This window comes from Narcine bancroftii, chromosome 2 (genome assembly GCF_036971445.1).
Source record: "Narcine bancroftii isolate sNarBan1 chromosome 2, sNarBan1.hap1, whole genome shotgun sequence".
Taxonomy (NCBI): Eukaryota; Metazoa; Chordata; class Chondrichthyes; order Torpediniformes; family Narcinidae; genus Narcine; species Narcine bancroftii.
The window spans coordinates 317,339,431-317,359,934 of NC_091470.1; the positions used below are offsets into that span (position 1 = coordinate 317,339,431).

The window sequence follows — 20,504 nt, forward strand, 5'->3', positions numbered from 1 at the left end:
CGGGCGCTTTAGTTTCCTTCCACATTCCAAAGACATATGGGGTCAGTAGGTTGATAAGTCACATGGGTGCATATGCTCAGCATGGGCTTATGGGCTGAAACGGCCTGTAATAGTGCTGTATGTCTAAATTAAGAATTAAAATAAAGAAAATGGCAGCATTAATTTGAAATCATCTTTGCACAATGTTTGATATTTTAATATACCTGCTTTGAATTTTACCAGTGATTATTGGGTGCTCATGGAAGTATGCATCGCCAAATCTATTCCTCACATAGAAGGTCACCCACATTGGCCCAGGCCAATTTGTTTCTTTTTCCACATGCTGCCCCTACTGGTGAATTCACAGGAATCATGATCCCAGAAGGAAGCTGCACTCGATGGGAGCACAGTTTACACAACACCAACCATTCGCTATACTCCCATTTCAGAACAGTATCTCTGAATTGCAACAAGATCTCTTATGGACGTACAGGAAATTAATTTCAAAATTGGATCACATAGTGCTTATACTTTTTAAGTGGCAAGTAACCCAAGATTAATTTTACCTGGAAATAGCACTAGCAGTTATTGTCTAGTGAAATTATGCCAAGCGTGAAATTGGATGGGCACTGTTGGCTCAGATCTTTGTCTAATGGCATGCACATAGCCAATGGCAACACCACTGGAATAGAGATTATTTCTCTCTACACCAATATAAAATGAAACACAAAGTTCCACACTACGACTATTGTGCAAAAGCCTCAGCAAACTCGTAGAGCCTTGAAGCTATACAGCTACACAGCACAGAAACAGACCCTTTAGTCCAACTCATCCTTGCTGACCAGGTTGCCTCTCTGAGCTAGTACCATTTTCCTGCATTGTCCCATCCATGTAGCTACTACATTTCGATTAAATGTTTCAATAGTATCTGCCTCAACTTCTTTTTCTGGCAATTGTTTCCATATATTCATCATCCTGTGGAAAACAAATTGATTCTCATGGCCCTTTTAAACCTTGGCCCCTTTTAAGCCTCCCGTTCCTAATTTTAGATTCTCATAACTATTTAACGTGTATATGTTCCTATTGATTTTGTACATATCTATAAGGTCACCCCTCACCTCCTTCACTCCAGGAAATAAAGACCCAGTCTCTCCAATTTCTTTTTATAACTAGCCCTCCAATCCTAGTAAGATCTTCGTGAATCTCTTTTGCACTCTTTCCAATTTAATGGCATCCTTCCCAGTGTGAAGCAAGCAGAATTGCATCCAGTATCGTAAATGTGTATTTACCAATGTCTTGGACAGCTGTAAAATAATGCCCCAATGACTATACTCAGTATTCTGACTGATGAAGGCAAGTGTATCAAATTTATTGGTATCGATACCCAAAGATCTCTCAGTTTATTAATACAACCCAAGGCTCTATCGTTTGCTGCATAAGTCCTGCCCTGGTTTGATTGACCAAAATGGAATGCCTCACATGTATCCAAATTAAATTCTATCTACCAGTCCTTGGCCCAATGATTCAGTTGATTGTAATCATCGACTCAACCAATTGCAATGTCATTCACAAATATCCCAATTTGTCACCTACATTCTCACCCAGATTGTGAATATAAATGATGAATACCTTAAACGTCATTGTTGTTCATGTTTTCTACTGATGGTGGTTTGAGAAGTCAATGCTTAGATGTTTTTCAAATCCTGCTCACAGCAGTAGGGTGGGTGTTTCTATCTGCTGAAATAGTTATTCAATAGTTACAGTCGTGACATTGCTCGGAGATCTATATTTCTGGCAGGCAATTTTTTTGGCATGGTAGGCTACTCCCAATAAGGTGATGGTCTTTGGGCAGGAAGCAAAGATATGTTCAGCTCAGAACAATCTATTCCTAGAGACCTTTCTATCCCTCCATTCTACCAGGATGTCTCTCATGAGCAATGTGTTTGCAGGCTTAGGTGTTTCATGGCTGTTATTGCAGAGCTATACGATATTCTGCAAGAGGACTACTAGCCATGAACAGTTCAGTAGCGCCAAGCAGATGTATCACCTTCTGCAAGTTGGAAAAACTTTCTGATAGAAAATATTTGGAGGGAGAGGGGTGGCCTCTGAGTGAATCTCGGCAAAATCTCTGCAGCAGAAGGATATATTTCATAAGGAACCAGTTCCCAATGCAGGTGATGTGGCCCTCAACACATTGCATTCCTTCACATTAAGATACTATTCTAATGCTCAGTTGGGAGAGTCCTCACATTTTGATGCACTTAAAAATTAGGAGTTTAGGTGGTAAAAGCATTAGGTTTTACTCACAATAATTTGATTTAATTAATGCTCACTGACACTTTCTTCTGTAATCCCATCCCATTCAATTCCCACACAAGGAAGTGATCTAGAGAAGTGGCAGCATGGGGAAAAATACTATTTCAGCCCATGTCCTCCCTCATCTTTTTCTGCTGCTGTTTGTAGGAATCCCTTTATTGGAGGTGCTTTCATGGTATTGATAGAGCAGAACAAGCAGAAGATAAAATAGATAATAGTTGAGTTTCGTTCAGACATTATATGTCGTCTTCTTGGAGTAACAAGGAGCAAAGGCCAGAGACTAATTTACAAGTTGTAAGGGACACAGTGTTCAATGTTTATCTAGAATCAAGGTTCAGCTCAAGCATCTTCACATGATGCTCACAATTTAGCAACCTTTCTGGGTGCAGCATGGCAGGTTATACCAGCAGATGCCACACCTGTGTGACTTCTGCATAATTCAACATATTATTTCCACTAGGCAAGAATCCATATGATCACGGCTTGTGTTTGAAGAAATGTTTATTAAAAAGAAGCCAGTTCCAATGATACGTTGATAGGAAATCATAGCATTTGTTTAAGTTGAACAACTTTCCCACTCACAGCCTTGTCGATGGATCTCCTTGGACCATGTGGATCTCCTGGGACCATGTGGATCTCCTGGGACCATGTGGATCTCCTGGGACCATGTGGATCTCCTGGGACCATGTGGATCTCCTGGGACCATGTGGATCTCCTGGGACCATGTGGATCTCCTGGGACCATGTGGATCTCCTGGGACCATGTGGATCTCCTGGGACCATGTGGATCTCCTGGGACCATGTGGATCTCCTGGGACCATGTGGATCTCCTGGGACTTTGTTGACGGATCTCCTGGGACCTTGTCGATGGATCTCCTGGGACCATGTGGATCTCCTGGGACCATGTGGATCTCCTGGGACCTTGTCGATGGATCTCATGGGACCTTGTCGATGGATCTCCTGGGACCATGTGGATCTCCTGGGATCTTGTCGGTGGATCTCCTGGGACCATGTGGCTCCCATCTGCTGGCTAGAAGTCTACTCCCTTTCATTTTGAGTCTGGACAAGTGAAAAGCACATGTCGGTGATGGGCTGGTTTTGGACTGCTGAAGGAAAAGCCTGGGATGGCTGGCAATGGGAGTGAATGAGTGTTCAACTTGAAAGCTTACGTTGGGTGGAAGGTGATTTAGTGCCTTTGTGATGAGGGCATCCATGATCTGAATCTGCACACTAGATGACCTCTCAGGAGATAGGGTAAACAACAGAGTCATGATTTGCCAGGATCTCCTCCCTCCTGATTCTCTCCCCCACAGGTACAGCTTGACTGTGCCTGGTATAATTTCCTGTGCAAGTTCCTCAGATCCAATCTCATCATTGAGGGGGGGTGGCAGCCCTGATGCCCCATTTTGCTCATCATTAACAATCCTCTCCATTTCATCCCCTCCACTTCTCTTCTGCTCCACCTTCTCAGATTGACGGTGTTTTCAAGAGGTGGAAGCCGAGGATTTCCTAATATACTGAAAGGTGAAAGGGAAGACAACTGTCCTTAATACATTTGTCTGGCGACTCAGCGATACATGGATGAGTCGCTGTTGATCAAACCAAAGGAGATGGAGTGAGCACAATGAAATTCTCCTGGTGAGCACAACTGGCAGATTTCATGTGTTGTTCTTTAGGACTCTGTGAGCCCTCTGAAAAAGTTCACTACTGAACTTTTTAGACAATTCCCCTCCAATGTTTCACTATTCCAACCATTATAGAGGATGAAGAATATGGAGTAATATTTCCATTATCCCAATTTGGATAAATATCGACAGGGACTATAAGAAGTAAGAGAGTGTGCAAGATGGAGCTGTGAATAACAGCTTCCCGTGTGTAAAAGATGCAAGTGAAATGCGAGGTGGTTGTAGTAAACGCACAGAAATGCCAGAGGAACTCAGCAAGAGACCGTGAATGTAGGTCTGGGTAAGTGTGTTTAAGTTTATTTATCACAAAATACCTATTGCAAAAAGAAAGTGTTCATCTGCAAACAGACTAACAGGTTATGTCTAACATTCACACAACTATTTAAATAGCTCAATTTACAGAGGATAGGACTCCAACGAAAAGGAAGATCAATTAGAACCAAGCAAGGGCAGCACAAGAGCACTTTTATATGGTTCGCCTTGTTTTAGAGAGCAATTTCATCCTGACCAATCCTGTATGTTTTACACACTGCACATCTTATTCCCTGAGGGATTATAACCAAATTTGCTGGGGTTTTCTAATGGTGGTCTACCCCATCACAACCCTGCAAAAATACAATGTCTCCTTGCTGGCATGCAATGTAAGAACCAGGTCTTTCAATTCCTTTTGTGAAAATTATGGCTCTCCTTCCCTTGCAATTCCCCTCTCTCCTCAAAAAACAGTCATGGTTGCATTTGCTGGTACCTAGATACTACAGGAAATGCACCTTTAAGGCCAATGGCTTCTGATTGCTTTGCTTTGCTCACAATAATCTGCAGTTATCTGAACCATGGGAAACATGCAAGGGCACTTTTCATCTTGAATCACTCATTGCAGGATGGCAGTACTGCCACAGAACTGAGAGGAGTAGGAAGCGTGAGACCTGTTCTCAGTGCTCCTCTGTGAGGTCCTACTGCCAAACTGATGCACTATCAATTACTCAAAGACTGAGGTTGAGAAACCCATAGGCTTTTATCGACTAAAGAACAAAGGCACATTCATACTGATCGACTGTCCTGGACTGAGGAGGGGGCTTTGGAACAGTCTCCTTTATACAGGAGCCATGGGAGGGGCTATAGGTATAACAAGCCAATGGATGTACCCGACCAGAAAAATACATACAATAGTGGTTTGCCCCACCAGCTGTCCTACATGATGAGCCCATACAGTTTTAAATTTAGAATGAGGCCGGTGGTGGCTTCTCTATATTGAAGATTGCGAAGCTCCATGGCTAAGATGGTTGTGCCCACACCTGACAGCCCAGACCAAGGACTGTGGGCTCCAGGGGAGCAGCAGACTGATGTGGGACACCAGAGCAAAAAAACACCACCCACCTCACCAAGAAGGAGAAGCCAGGGGATCAAGTATGGGACCACAGCAGTTGGCTAATGCAAGGCAGATGACCTTATACCAGGCCATGGTCTGCTGGAGACTGGCTTATGGGACCATGTATTGGGACGAGGATTCGAGAGGGCTCCCAAAGGACCCTGGGCATTGCTAGCTTTCTGATCACTTCATGGGTTCAGAACCAGGGGCCAACGAGGGTGTCTTGGAGCCTTGATCTCAGGTTCACTGCTGGATTGGACAGAAGGATGTGTGGCTATTGGAGTGCAGGATGCATGTAGAGAAACAGATGTTGGGGACCAAGTCTATAGATCCTTCAAGGATGCCCCACAAACTTGTAGGGTGGTTAATTAGGTGTGGTGTGCTGGCCTTCATCAGTCAGGGGATTGAGTTCAAGAGCAATTAGATAATGTCGCAGCTCTATAAAACTGTTTAGACTACATGAGAGTATCGAGTTCAGTTCTGGTCACCTCATTATAGGAAGGATATGAAAGCTTTAGAGAAAATGCACCAGGATATTTACCAGGATGCTGCCTTGATTAGAAAACAAGAGGAAATATTGAATAGATTAAATATTTATTTTTTATTATATTTTTATGTACATCTAGGAACATGAGATTTCATCTGGTCATGTATGTGAAGTCAGCTGATGATAAATTTGAATAATAGAGGATGAGAGCCAACTTAATAGAGTTGTATAAGATTATGAGAGGCATAGATAGTGGAGAGAACTAGCATCTTTTTCCCCAGGGCAGCAATGGGCAATAGTGTAGGACATCAGTTTTAGGTGAATGAAAGAAAGTTTAGGGGAGATGTCAGAGGTAGTTTACTTGCACAGAGAGTGGTGGGTGCCTAAAACACATTGCCAGGGGTATTGGTGGAGGCTGATATTCTTAGATATGAACTTAGTTGTAAGTAAAATGGAGGATAATGGGTTGTGAGGGAAGGAAGGGCTAGATTGATGTAGAATCGTTTTATAAAGGTTAGCACAACATTGTGGGCCAAAAGCCCTGTATTGTTCTGTACAGTTTGATGTTCTATGTCTATAATAATATAAGAAATAGGAGCAGGAGTCGACCATCTGGCCCGTTGAGCCTGCTCCGCCATTCAATAAGATCATGGCTGATCTGATCATTGATTCAACTCCATCGATCAGCCTTTTTCCCATATCCCTTAATTCCATTTTTATGTAAAAATCTATCTAACTGAACCTTAAATATGTTTAATGAAGTAGCCTCAACCATTTCCCTGGGTAGAGATTCACTACTCTCTGGGAAAAACAGCTTTTCCTCATCTCTGTCTTAAAACTACTCCCCTGATCTTGAAGCTGTGTCCCCTAAATCTGGACTCACCTACCAGTTAAAACAATTTTCCTGCCTCTATCTTATTTATCCCTTTTATAATTTTAAATGTTTTATAAGATCTCCTCTTAATCTTCTGAATTCAAGTGAATATAATCCAAGATGATTTAGTCTCTCCTCATAGGTCAATCCCCTCATCTCTGGGATCAACCTGGTGAACCTCCTCTGGACTGCCTCCAAGGCCAGGGTGGTGAAACAACCTCTACACTGGCCGCACTCCCATCAGCCAACTGCAGGGGGCAACCACTGTACCTGCAGGTAGGCAACCTGGGAGGCTGGTCCCATCTGCCTACTGTCAATCACCAGCCTGTATAAAGATTCAAGCTGGCCCCTTCAGGAACAGTCAGACACATAGAGCAAGCAAGATACTGAAACTGGTGTGTACAAGTTTAGCTAATTAAAGTCTGTTGTACAGTTTGTGGACTTTGCATCAGAATTAGTCACATAGCAGCGCTCACAATGTAATTAGGTTAAAATTAAAAGGACCATGGAGAAGTTCCTCACCATCGAGAGGCTGGATATCGACCCCCAATATCCGGACGTTCCAACGTACTTTGAAATCTGGAAGCATGTGATCGAGGCGATCATCTGCACACAGGCTGAGGTCATCAATACAAATAAAAAAAAATTCATGGTACTTTGCATCATGCTGGGCCCACTTGCTTTCCAGACTATCCAAGACTGCATGGATTTTGAACTAGCAATGGCCATCCTGAAAGGTATGTACTGGACCCCAATGAACATACTCTATGTCAGGTACCTGCTCAGCATCAGGGTACAGCAGCCAGGTGAGATGGCAGACGCATACCTGTGGGCATTATGAGAACTAGCACGCTAGTGCGCGATCGAAGCTGGGGTGACTGCTGAGGAGGAGGAGTGATTCATCTGACATGTCTGTATGCAAGGGCTGTGGTCGAGGGCGACTCAACAGAAACTGTTGGGGGAGAATAATGCTTCCTTTCGCAGGATCATGGAGGTGGTCCGCTCCATAGAAGCTGTAGCTCACCATGTAGAGGTCTTCAATGTTCACCTCCCCCAACTTCCGGCCTGGCAGATGCCGACAGTCATTGAGGGGCCCCATGGGGAGGAGATGATCACAGTTGCTGACACAGTTAACTGCTGTAAGTACTGTGGGTCCCAGTGTAGGTCAGACAGGTGCTTCCGAAAGAACTGCCCTGCGTGGAACTCGCATTGCTCCTGATGCAGCAAGAAAAGCCACTTTACTAAAGTGGGCCTCTCCAAACCCATTGGGAGCACTGCAGCCCTCCGTAAGCTGCTTCTGACCCTCTGGAGGCCCCCCCCATGTGTGAGTGCCGAGTGGCGTCATTATTCTGCCTGCACTGATGATGTCAATTCCAGCCTTGCCATCCAACCAAGGTGTCGCCACGTGCTCACCACAGGCTCTGCCATCTTTCATCATCCAACTTCCTCCTGCACTCATGACATTGTCACTTCCGGCTGAGTCGCCCAACCTCACTGATGCTATGTGCGTCTTCTGGTGCTGCCATCATGGGACAGCCTACTCCCAACCACCCCCACTCGCCAACGTGGTCAACGTGCACCCATGCAAAACTGTGCACTCACCACACCCCATGCTCCTAAGGGCACCCACTCTCCACAATCATTGCGGAGCAGCCCTCAGACGCTGAGGCAGTCCTAGCGTCCACCGTGCCAATGGAGGACATTTTCCATGGACTCGGGCTCTCGATGATGGACATCACTATCAACGGGAAGGTAATAAAATGCCTGTTTGATAGTACAGGTACACTATCCAGACCTAAAATCCGGAAAGCTCCAAAATCCGGCAAGTGGGGACCAGCGGTCGGGGAAGGTGGCCGAGGGATCGGCAGTTGGGGGAGGCGGCCAAGGGACCGGCGGTTGGGGGAGGTGGCCGGGTGTCCAAGGGACTGTGATCGGGGAAGACTGCCGGACGGCCGAGGGACCGGTAGTCAGAGGAGGTGGACAGGGGACAGGCAGTTGGGGGAGGCGGCTGAGGGACCGGCAGTCGGGGAAGGTGCCTGGGTGCCCGAGGGACCAGCAGTTGGGGGAGGTGGCTGAGGGACCGGCGGTCAGGGGAGGCAGCCGAGGGACCGCAGTCGGGGCAGACTGCTGGACGGCCGAGGGACCAGCAGTCGGGGGAGACGTCCGGGCGGCTGAGGGGCCAGCAGTCGGGGGAGACGTCCGGGCGGCTGAGGGGCCAGTGGTTGGGGGAGGCGGCTGAGGGATTGCAGTTGGGGGAGGCGACAGGGTGACTGGAAGAGGGTGAAGTGGATATGGCAGCTCAATTTGGGTAGGTTTTCCGAAATCCAGAAAAATCTGAAATTCGGAACACACTGTCCCCCAAGGGTTCTGGATAAAGGATCGTGTACCTGAAGTAATACTGAGAACTTTGTGCAATCAAATGTGGTCTGTACGCTGAAAGTTAAAGTATATGCAGTGACCTTCGCTATCACTTTAATAGCCCAGGACCACTCCATCGCAGCTCTAGGAACTTGACAGTGGGGGTGAAACATATCAAGGGTTCAGGCTCCTGGTCATGCCCAAGTTCCATGTCCTGGTTATCCTGGGACTAGATTTCCAGTATCACCTCTACAGCCTCACCCTTGCCTTCGGTAGCCCACTCCCCCACTCACCATTCACACCACAAAGTCCAGCGACAGCCCCCAGTTCCATTTGCAGGTTCTCCACCCTATGGGTGCCCCCTCCATCCCTCTTCAATTACCTGATTCTATACTGTAAGCCTACGTGGCCAAGAGTAGGCACTACTGTGCAGCCGACAGGACCTTTATCAAGGCTGAGGTGAAACTAGTTCTGGTGGAAGGAGTTATAGAGCTCAGCACCAGCCCCTGGAGAGCCCAGGTCCTTGTCATGAAAAGGGGGAACCAAATTGACGATGGTCATCAACTATAGCCAGACCATCAACCGGTACATCCAGCTGGATGCCTACCCACTGCCCCGCATTGCTGACATGGTCAAAGAGATAGCCCGGTACAGAGTTTTCTCCACGAAGTCAGCTACCATCAGCTCCCCATCCATGCCCTGGATAAACCTTTTAACACCTTTGAGGCAGATGGGCACCTCTACCAGTTCCACCGGGTCCTGTTTGTGGTCAAAAATTGAGTCTCTGTGTTTCAGCGGGAGATGGACCGCATGGTAGACCGGCACAAACTAAGAGCGACTTTCCCGTACCTTGACAAAGTGACCATCTGCGGCCATAACCAGCAGGACCATGATGCCAAACTGGAGAGATTTCTCCAGATGGCAGAGGGACTGAACCTCACCTACAACAGGGAGAAGTGGATGTTCACCATCGTGGAACACGGTGTCATTGGTCCCAACCCTGAACGCATGCACCCCTATTGGAACTGTCCATCCCCCACATGCTTAAGGCCCTTTGCAGGTGCCTAGGCTCTTCTTTTACTACTCCCAGTGGGTCTCCGCTTCTCGGACAAGGCCTGCCCACTAGCCCTTGTCACCACCATTCCCTTCCCTGCTGAGGCGCAAGTGGCCTTCACCTGCATCAGGACCACTCCATCACACCAATGCCATGATGCATGCCGTGGATGAGACCACCCCATTCGAGGTGGACTGCGATGCCTCTGATGTTGCCCTTGCTGCCACCTTCAATCAAGGGGGCAGACCCATGGCCTTCTTGTCCAGGACCCTCCACGGTTCAGAGCTCGGACACACTGCCATCGAAAAGGAGGCCCAAGTGATCATGGAAGCAGTCTGCCACTGGTGCCACTACCTGACAGGCAGGAGATTCACCCTTCTCACAGACCAGTGGGCAGTGGCTTTCATGTTCAGCTCAACCCACAGAGACAAGATCAAAAATGACAAGATCTTGCACTGGAGAGTCGAGCTGGCCACATTCAGCTACGACATTCAGTATAGGCCAAAGACCCCCCCAAATCCCATCCCAGACGTGCGCCAGTGCGCAGTCCAAACAGCTTCAGACAGTGCATGACACCCTTTGCCACCCGAGCATCACGCGCCTATACCACTTCATTAAGTCTCAGAACCTCCCCTTCATCGTTCAAGAAGTCTGGACCATGACTAGTCCTGCAGTGTGTGGAATGTCAACGGCGCTTCTTTCATCCACCACAGGCCTATGTAGTGAAGGCCATTTGGCCCTTCGAGTGTCAGCGTCGACTTCAAGGGACCACTGCCTTCCACGAATAAGAACGTCTATTTCCTCTCGGTCATAGACAAATACTCCCATTTGCCCTTCGCCATCCCTTTCCCTGACACCTCCTCCACCTCCATTATCAAGGCATTGGAACAGATCTTCACCTTCTTTGGATACCCGGCATTCATCCACAGTGACCGAGGATCTAGCTTCATGAGTGAGGAGCTGCACCAGTACCTGACGGTGTGAGGCATTGCGGCTAGTCACAAGACTAGCTACAACCCAGGGGCAATGGGCAGGTGGAATGTGAAAATGGGGTAATCTGGAAGGCAGTCCTCCTGACCCTGAGGTCAAAAGGCTGGTCCATCAACTATTGGCAAGAGGCCCTCCCCACGGCACTCCATGCCATACAATTGCTCTTGTGCACGGCTACCAATCAGACCCCTCATGGACGCTTTTTCTCCTTTCCTAGGAAATCAGCAACTGGTGTCTCCCTGCCAGTGTGGCTGACGTCTCCGGGACCAGTACTCCTCTGTAAATGCGAGGACCCACAAATCTGACCCCCTGGTTGAGCAAGTGCACCTCCTCCATTCAAACCCAAATTATGTCTATGTCAGGTACCCCAATGGATGTGAGGTCACTGTCTCGACCAGAGACCTGGCACCAGCAGGGTCCATCCCTCTCACCCCTGGCCCACCCAGGATCCCCCAGGAGCTGACACCTTCTCTCCACCTCTCCAGAAGACCTCACTCCCTGCAAACCTGCCCCAGACCTAAACCCCATTCTACCAGACTCCATCACACCCACACTGCCGGCTGCCAAGCCACCCCAGACTCAGGCAACCCTGCACCTACCGACCATTGACCAGGAGCCTTTCCTGTGAAGGTTTCAAAAGCACAGACGACTGACGGACGGCCTGAACTTGTAGATACTACTCCTTATCAAGAACACCGTGTCCCCAGTCCCCACCATGGACTCATTTTAAGGGGTGAATGTGGTGATACAATGACTACACTGACCGTACTACCAGCCTACTGCAGGGGGCAACCACTGGGAGGCTGGCCCCAGCTGACAGCTATCAATCATCGGCCTGTATAAAAACTTGAGCAACCCCCTTCGGGGACAGTCAGACATGTGGAGCCAGCAAGATACTGAGACTGGTGTGTACAAGTTTCAGCAAATTAAAGAATTTGTGTCAGAATCATTCACACAGCAGCACTCACAGCCAGTATATCCTTTCTCAAATATGGAGACCAGAATTGTACACATCCGTACACCAGGTGCAGCCTCATCAGTACCTTGTACAGTTGCAGCATGACCTCCCTGCTCTTGAATTCAATTCCTCGAGCAATGAAGGGCAACATTCCATTTGCCTTCTTAATAACCTGTTGTACCTGCAACCCAACTTTTTGCGATTCATGCACAAGCACTCCCAAGTCCTTCTGTACTACAGCATGCTGCAGTTTTTCTCCATTTAAATAATAATCTGCTCTTCTATTTTCCCTACCGAGATGGATGACCTCGCATTTACTAACATCAAACTCCCATCTGCCAGACCTTTGCCCACTCACCTAACTATATCCTTCTGCAGCCTCTCCACATCCTCTGTACAATTTGCTTTTCCACTCAATTTAGTATCATCCGCAAACTTGGCTATACTACACTCTGTCCCCTCTTCCAAATCATCAATGAAAATGGTGAACAGCTGTTGGCCCAACCCCGATCCCTGTGGCGCCCCACTTACCATTGTCTGCCAATCAGAAAAACACCCTTTTATCCTGACTCTCTACCTTCTGTCAGTTAACCACTCCTCAATCCATGCCAATATACTTTCCCCGACTCCATTCATCTGTATCTTATTGATAAGTCTCTTGTGTGGCACCTTATCAAACTCCTTCTGGAAATCCAAATATACAACATCAGTCTGTTCTCTTCTATCAACTGTACCCATTATATCCTCAAAGAACGCCAGCAAATTTGTCAAACAAGATCTGCCCTTTCCGAATCCATGCTGTGTCTACCTGATGTTTGTTCTAAATGTCTCGCTTTTTCATCCTTAAAGACAGCTTCAAGCATTTTCCCCACTACAGATGTTAAGCTTATTGGCTGATAGTTACCCATTTTCTGCCTACATCCTTATCAATGTTGACTGACCATTCCTACCCAATGGATACTGTCTGAAGTGCTGAGTTCCTCCAGCAATTTCTTGTAAACTAACATTGTGATTTTTTTCCCCCATTCTCCCTTTTCTCCCAATGTAAAATCCCCAAATGAAGTCAATGGTCTCAATGTTCATCCACCTCAATGATAAGCAAGAGTTTTAAAAAAAATTAGATACACAGCTCCATAACAGGCCATTTCGGCCCACAAGCCCGTGCTTCCCAATTGCACCCAATTAACCTACAACCTGTAAGGTAAAAACATCATGAGTTGGGACCGGAGAAGGAGTCACCCAGTACTAAGGAGTAACAGGATGGAGGTGTGACCTTGTACGCTCAAGATAAGTTTGGCAATAACAAGCTGATGAGCAGCAGACTAACAGAGAAGGGTAGCAACAGTTTATTCATTGGACAATGTAATGGTATGATAATTTACTAAGTACGTGTCCTGAGGTATAAAAAAACACCACTTGCTGATATCAGAAGAATGCGCCTTCTCCAACTAACACTGTTAGTTGCAAGTGTTACAATCCGGTAATAAAGAACCTTGATTTCGACTCAGTCTGGTGTCTGACTCACTCATTCTCGAACAAAGCAGACCTAACAATTTGGTGACCCCGACGTGATGGGTGAGTGGACACTAGACGACGGTTTCTGTTTTTCTTGACAATCATCTCAGCCGGCTGACAAAAAGGTCCAGAGAAATCTGTTTAAACAAAATTCTCTCTCTTAAAATCTTTATGTTTGTCAGTAAGAACTGGAGATCGGACAAATTAGATGATCATAATTGAAGGTCATCACCTGCCAGGATTGTAACACGTAAGTGTTTACAGACAAAACTATAAAAGTCCTTAAGGTGTTTTAGTGACATTTGATAAGTGCTTCGCCGACAAACTACTAGAGTTTAAAAAGTCTTTATTGTGACGTTGCAAAGTCAAATAGAGTGAGAAGGTGGTCTAAGAACAATTGGGGACCTGAGTTTTCTGCCCTAAACCGGTTATTAAGAGAAGAAATCTCCCACGTGAAGGTTGGGCTTTGAAAGAAAACGAAGGTTCAGGCTTATTGATCTCCATTGTATAAGACTCGCTTATAAATGTCCGGTAGGTATGATAATGTCTGTACACTTGAAAACTTAAGAATTTATTTCCCAAATTCGCCGTGGTGGAATACCACAGCGGACATTAGAGACCTTGAGACGACAAAAAGAGTACTCAGAGATGCCTGCCTGGTGAACAAGGGCGACGACCAAAGACTGCAAAAGCTGTGTCCGGATTAGGTAGGAGATATCAATGAAAAAGTTGACAGAATCTTAAGAGACACACGGTTTATTCAAAATATTTTTGACAAGTTAAATGAAGGTATTCCCAATATCACCAAGGAGATAAAGTTACATAAATTCATAGATTGGTACAGGGAAACTGGACAAAATATAGCCCAAAAATTTGGTTTCCTAGTTGTAACCTAACTTTCAGACCTCTTTGGGAAAACAGAGAGTGGAAAACGAGCAATCAGAGTATACAGGACAGTCTGAGGTCCACCAGAGGACCAGACTTGGAGACTGTTTCACTAAAAAGCTTTTGTCATCCGGCCTGCAAGGAGACATTTTTAAAGGTGATTTTTGTTAACATAGATCCTCTAAACGGACAAGAACCTAAATTAAGAGAGGCATTAGGAAGCGACCCCACAGCAATGGTTGCACAGTTGTCTGCTAAGACCTTTGACCAAGTTATTAGGGAAATTAATCAGGAATTAGAGAAGCAAAATACCAGTAAAGAGGCATTGGAGAAACAAAGAATTCTCCAAAAATGTGTAGATCGCTAGAGGAAGATGGGGTGGTTACCCGGGAGCGCCGAGATGTTCCTGACAGGTGAGGGAAACAAAATTCTAAAGCGTAGGGTCTTAGATAAGCTGGAAGAAACAAAACAGAGAAGGGAAAGGAAAAGTGCCTGTTTCCGGTTTCCAGCCACGAAGTGTCCGGGTTTGCTCTCTCCCTCCCTCCTTTCCCCCTCCCCCCTCTCTTTTCTCTCCCCCTCTCTTTTCTCTCCCCCTCTCTTTTCTCTCCCCCTCTCTTTTCTCTCCCCCTCTCTTTTCTCTCCCCCTCTCTTTTCTCTCCCCCTCTCTTTTCTCTCCCCCTCTCTTTTCTCTCCCCCTCTCTTTTCTCTCCCCCTCTCTTTTCTCTCCCCCTCTCTTTTCTCTCCCCCTCTCTTTTCTCTCCCCCTCTCTTTTCTCTCCCCCTCTCTTTTCTCTCCCCCTCTCTTTTCTCTCCCCCTCTCTTTTCTCTCCCCCCTCTCTTTTCTCTCCCCCTCTCTTTTCTCTCCCCCCTCTCTTTTCTCTCCCCCTCTCTTTTCTCTCCCCCTCTCTTTTCTCTCCCCCTCTCTTTTCTCTCCCCCTCTCTTTTCTCTCCCCCCTCCTCTCTCACCCACTCCCCCTCCCAATCCCAATCTGTGGCGGTGCTGCCCTGAAATCCCCATGTGGGGCAGGGCAGAGAAATACAATTTGGTTTTAATTTTGTGCCCACAATTCCAGCTCCGCATCAAATGGGATCCTGTTTTATCCTCTCTCCCTCCCTCTTTCCCACACCCTCACCATTGTGGGATCAGGGCAGACGTTGTGGGCTGACGTGTAGCTCACTCGAGGTGGGAGGGAAGGAAAGAGTGGTGGTTCCCAGTGGTGGAAGAACCAATCTGATCCAGACCAGTGATCACAGGATGAGAACATTTTAAAGGTGTAACCATGAAACGGAAGTGTTAATCTGAAGACTTTTCTCCCAGTGGGGCCAGTGCAAGGCATTTTCTCTCTCTATCTCTCATGCTCTGTGTATCTGCCTCTCTTTCTCTCTCTCTCTCTCTCTCTCTCTCTCTCTCACAGTCTCTGGATGTATGTGATGTCATGTATGTACATTGACAATAAATCTCTCCGACATGATCTGGTTTTACAGAGACTTGTCAGGGCAGTCATGCTTCCCCGGGCTCTAAGCCTAATTAAGGTGGCAGGCCATTCCCTACAAAACACAAAGGAAGGGAAAGGAAACACGGCGGCTGACAGAGCAGCCAAACAGGTTACTGGATATCAAGAACCTATACAGGGGATGATTCTGAGGTCCCATGGCAAAAAATAGGAATTAGAGAGAAGAGAAAATAGTAGTAAGTTGAGTGACCAAAAAGAGAAGGAGGGAGAGGGACCCCCACCAAATATAGAACACCTGATAGAAATACAGGAAAAAGCTAGCCCAAATGAGAAAGAGGAATGGGTGAAATGCGGTGCTACACGACAGGAGATCATCTATGACAATTGGACAGTACATGTCTGGCGCTCCCCATTAGGTACGATAGTTGCCCCCCGCCAATTACATCTGCTATTATTTGAAGAAGCACATGGGCCGACTCACATTAGCGCCACCAAAACTTATAATACGCTTAAACAACATTGGTGGAATCCCCACTTACGCGAGCACATTGACAACTTTAGAGCTGAATGTACTATCTGTAATGGGTATAACCAAAGGATCACCTTACCCCACCCGCTTTTACGATTTCCAGTACCGACAGCCCCATGGAAAGAGATCTATATTGACTATACAGATATGGGTACTGACCTTAGGACAAAGGAAGGATACCGATATCTCTTAGTGGCGGTAGATAGGTTCTCACGGTGGGTGGAGGCTGTCCCAACGAAGAGGGAGGATGCGGATAGTGTAATAGGCTGGCTGACACGAGAGTTGATACCCCGCTACAGGGTCCCCAGCAGAATATGCTCTGATAATGGGTCCCACTTTAAGAATGAGCTGATCCGACAGGTTGAAGAATACTTAGGGATCAAACACCGTTTCGGTAGTGTCTATAGGCCTGAGAGCCAGGGGCTAGTAGTAAGGGCAAACAGGATGATAAAAATCCAAATTAGGAAAGGTTTTGGGTGGGACCAGGTTGAATTGGGTCGAGGCATTGCCATTAGTTCTGATGTCTATGCGACAAGAGAAGGCCAAAGATCATCACACGAGATTCTAACGGTTTGACCCATGCCCGGTCCAAAGACTGATCCAGCCTGGGTAAAGAATTGGGAAGAAAGGGAAGTGGAACTGGACCATTATATGCAGATGCTGGGTAATATGGTTGCTTTAGTTTCACAACAGGTGGCGAATGCAAATAAGGAGAACCCGGACACTGAAGGAGTTCCAGTGAAGGAGGGAGACCTGGTGTATATCTGTAAACCAGGGAAGGTACATTGGACTGAAATTAGATGGACTGGACCATACACTGTTACTGCCTTGACAGATAGGTCAGTAAGAATTGACAAACCAGGGGATAATAATTGGCATCATTTTGCCTTTTGCTCCAAGGCAAAACAACAAGTAGCGAGTATTGGAAAATATGATGAGACTCATGTGGACAATGTCGAGGGCCCTATGGGCATTCCTGCTGATGGGTTGCCAAACAAGCCAACAGAGTAGTTCAGATCCATGTGGGGCCAAAGTTATTCTGAAGATAGATAAAGACAAGGATAGCACCTTCCAGTTCGATCTATGCTGCACTTCTATCTCTAATAACACAGAGCCAGATGGGTCACTCACTAAGGGGCTGACAAAACTTAAGGCATTGGCGAAGGAATTAAAAGCCCAATCTGGAGTCTCTAACCCTGTTTTGTCCTGGTTACATGGAGTGTTTGGGAAATGGGGCACAATGTTGGGACAACTTTTCCTAGGATTGTTCATTTCTGTATCCATTTTTAATTACTTGTGGCTGTTGTTGTATTTCATGCATTCGAACGCTGGTCACGAGGACCATTGAGAGAGCCTTTGCCAACCGCGATGAGCTTCCTCCAAAATATCAAGCTCTACAAGCTATGGAGCGGGACTTTCTCACGTCACAGGAGGCGTCAAAAAATGCTGAGATCGATCTGGAGTCTGATGGAGAATGTGACGGGGAGGAGGGATTATAAAATAGATTGTAGCACAAATGTTAACTTTTATCTTAACTAATTACAAATGCTTAGAAGGGATAGCCAGTTATTTGCTTGGGGGCAAACGGGGAGGAAACTTGTAAACGGGCGATGGGATCGGGGAAACGGATGGGGGGTATACGCTAAAGAGGGTTGGAGGGAGCCCTCGCCCACCAGCCGAAAAACCCCGTGAACAGAACCTGTATAGAGCTTGGCAATAATAGGCGAACTACATTGTCCAATGAATAAGCTGTTGCTACCCTTCTCTGTTAGTCTGCTGCTCATCAGCTTGTTATTGCCAAACTTATCTTGAGCGTACAAGGTCACACCTCCATCCTGTTACTCCTTAGTACTGGGTGACTCCTTCTCCGGTCCCAACTCATGATGTTTTTACCTTACAAACCCCAGTAAGTTTTGAATGGTGGGAGAAACTGGAGCCCCCGGAGGAAACCCAGGCAGACGTGAGGAGAACGTACAAACTCCTTTCAGTCAGCATCGGATTTGAACCCTGATCCTGGTCACTCCAATGTTCACCATTTGACTTAGTCACAGGATAACAACTTACAATACTGCCCTGAAAAAAGACTAGTTAAAAGGTTAATAGTCAAAGTGCTTTCTTTATCTTTATTGAAATATATGATCTTCTAAGATATTAACTATAACCTCACTAGTGTGCATGGACTACTTTGGAATGAAGGTCAATTTAACAGCCATACTCAAGGTCCCTGTGTCAGGAATATTTCAAGCAGCTGTTGTTGATCTTGCCATATTTCACTATATGGGAGCTTGGCCAAGCTCCATACCCAAGAAGAGGAGACTTCATTTACTTTTACTTCAGCTCACAGGCGCAATAGAGTGAACACTGACATTTGACACTATTGCAGGATTCCCCAAGTGGCAGATATCCAGAAGCTACACTGCCAATCTCCTGACAAGAGTTCTTAGCTGGTTCCCTAGTACCAAAGGCAGATCCACGGAGCACATTATTTTTCATCAACCTGTCTTGGTGTGGAGCCATTCCATTGCCATGTAAACCATTCATTTGTCCTTTTCAGAGCTTGTTGTGAAGATTGCAGCTACTCTGCCACACACTGAGATCTGTGAGAATCTGCAGCCGAAACCACCAGCACAAGTTGCAGCATGGTGTTACAAGAAAATCTGGCCACCCTGTTCTGTGAACCACATTATTGACATTGTCACAAACAGTATTAGGGTGTCCAACAACACCACTTTAGCCCCATAAATCCTCAGTGTGGGTAATTTTCTAAACCTTGACTGGGGATTTTGCTTGGAGTCCTGAAAGATTTGCCATGCATAATGGTTGAATTGTCTCCATGCACAAACTGTATTTCAAACGTAAAGCAATTGTTTTTCCATTCTGTCAAGTGGAAAATGAATCATTTGGCATGATTAAATCAGTGGTGCAAGTCAGTGCATTGTGAATGCAAAACCATATGTTCAGTTACATCTATTAGATGATAATAGAAGAAGGAAATTCAATAGAAAGTAGACATGAGAAAGAATTCTAAGCATTTAAGAGGATAGACAAAATTATTCAATGTTCTGATAAATAATATTATAGTACTTTCTGAATGCACTTTAGAATTTCAAATTCAAATAAAAATTGTGGCACATCTGTATATTGCTCATGTATATGACAATAAATTCTCATATTTATGCTCATTATTAGGAAGCCTGAACTACATTGAGTGGTATTCTGCAGAATGACCAAGAGGTTGCTGTGAATTGCTGTCAGAGAAGTGGGGATGGGGTAACTCAGCTTTACTTCCAACAAGTCATAAGTTAATTCATACACTAGGTAATCATCCAGCACAAAAACACATCCTTCAGTCCATTGGGTCCATGGCAACCATCAAACACCCATTTATACTCATCTTACACTGATTCCTTTCTTCCCATCAATAGCACTCGCATACACACTTAGCGTCTCTTTGGGAAAGTGAGGAAAAATAAATATCCGGGTGGGCTGCCCCACATGGTCACCTAGAGAACACACAAACGCCTGACAGTGTTGGAAGTTAGGATTAAATGTAGGTCATTTAAAGCATGCTGTTGGTGCAGACTGACACAGAGCCAGAACCATTTTTCTGAGGGCCATAAGGAAATTCAACCTGATCTTTGTCCAACAAAGCTCAACATTGTAGAATTCCTTTTAATTCTAAGGTATAACAATGCTGCCCTTATAAAGACCATTGATGTTCAGTTTGAAAACCTTGTTACAATAGGTTCTGTTGGAGTGGGGGGGAGAGAGAGGCAATAGGTAGTAGGCTTGCCATTCCAGCATGAATGGAGCACATGGCAAAAAAATAATCATCTTCCATCGTCAGCACAACGACTTCATTTTTAAAGCTATATCTAAATGCCTCATATACATTATTCTATTCTTCTAGCACTGTTCCAATATTAAAAGACTGATTCTATGATTATCCTGTTCTTTGGTTGTAAAATGCCTCATGTGAACCAGATTCACATTAAAATATTGTTTTAGTCAATGGATCATTTTGCTATTGCTTAAATTCAAGTTTAGATTTGTACA

General features: G+C 45.9%; 1 protein-coding gene across 13 annotated transcripts in view; it reads right to left on the reverse strand.

Annotated features, from left to right (window-relative positions):
* The window catches only part of dlgap1a (discs, large (Drosophila) homolog-associated protein 1a), a 615,703-nt gene that overhangs the window by 346,327 nt on the left and 248,872 nt on the right, over window positions 1–20,504 (reverse strand). The window contains exon 3 of one of the 13 annotated variants that reach the window (XM_069921762.1): window positions 1,609–1,716. The exons of the other annotated variants lie outside the window; for them this stretch is intronic. The gene's annotated coding sequence lies outside the window, so the exon portion shown is untranslated. The remainder of the gene's footprint in view (window positions 1–1,608; window positions 1,717–20,504) is intronic. 13 annotated transcript variants of the gene reach the window in all.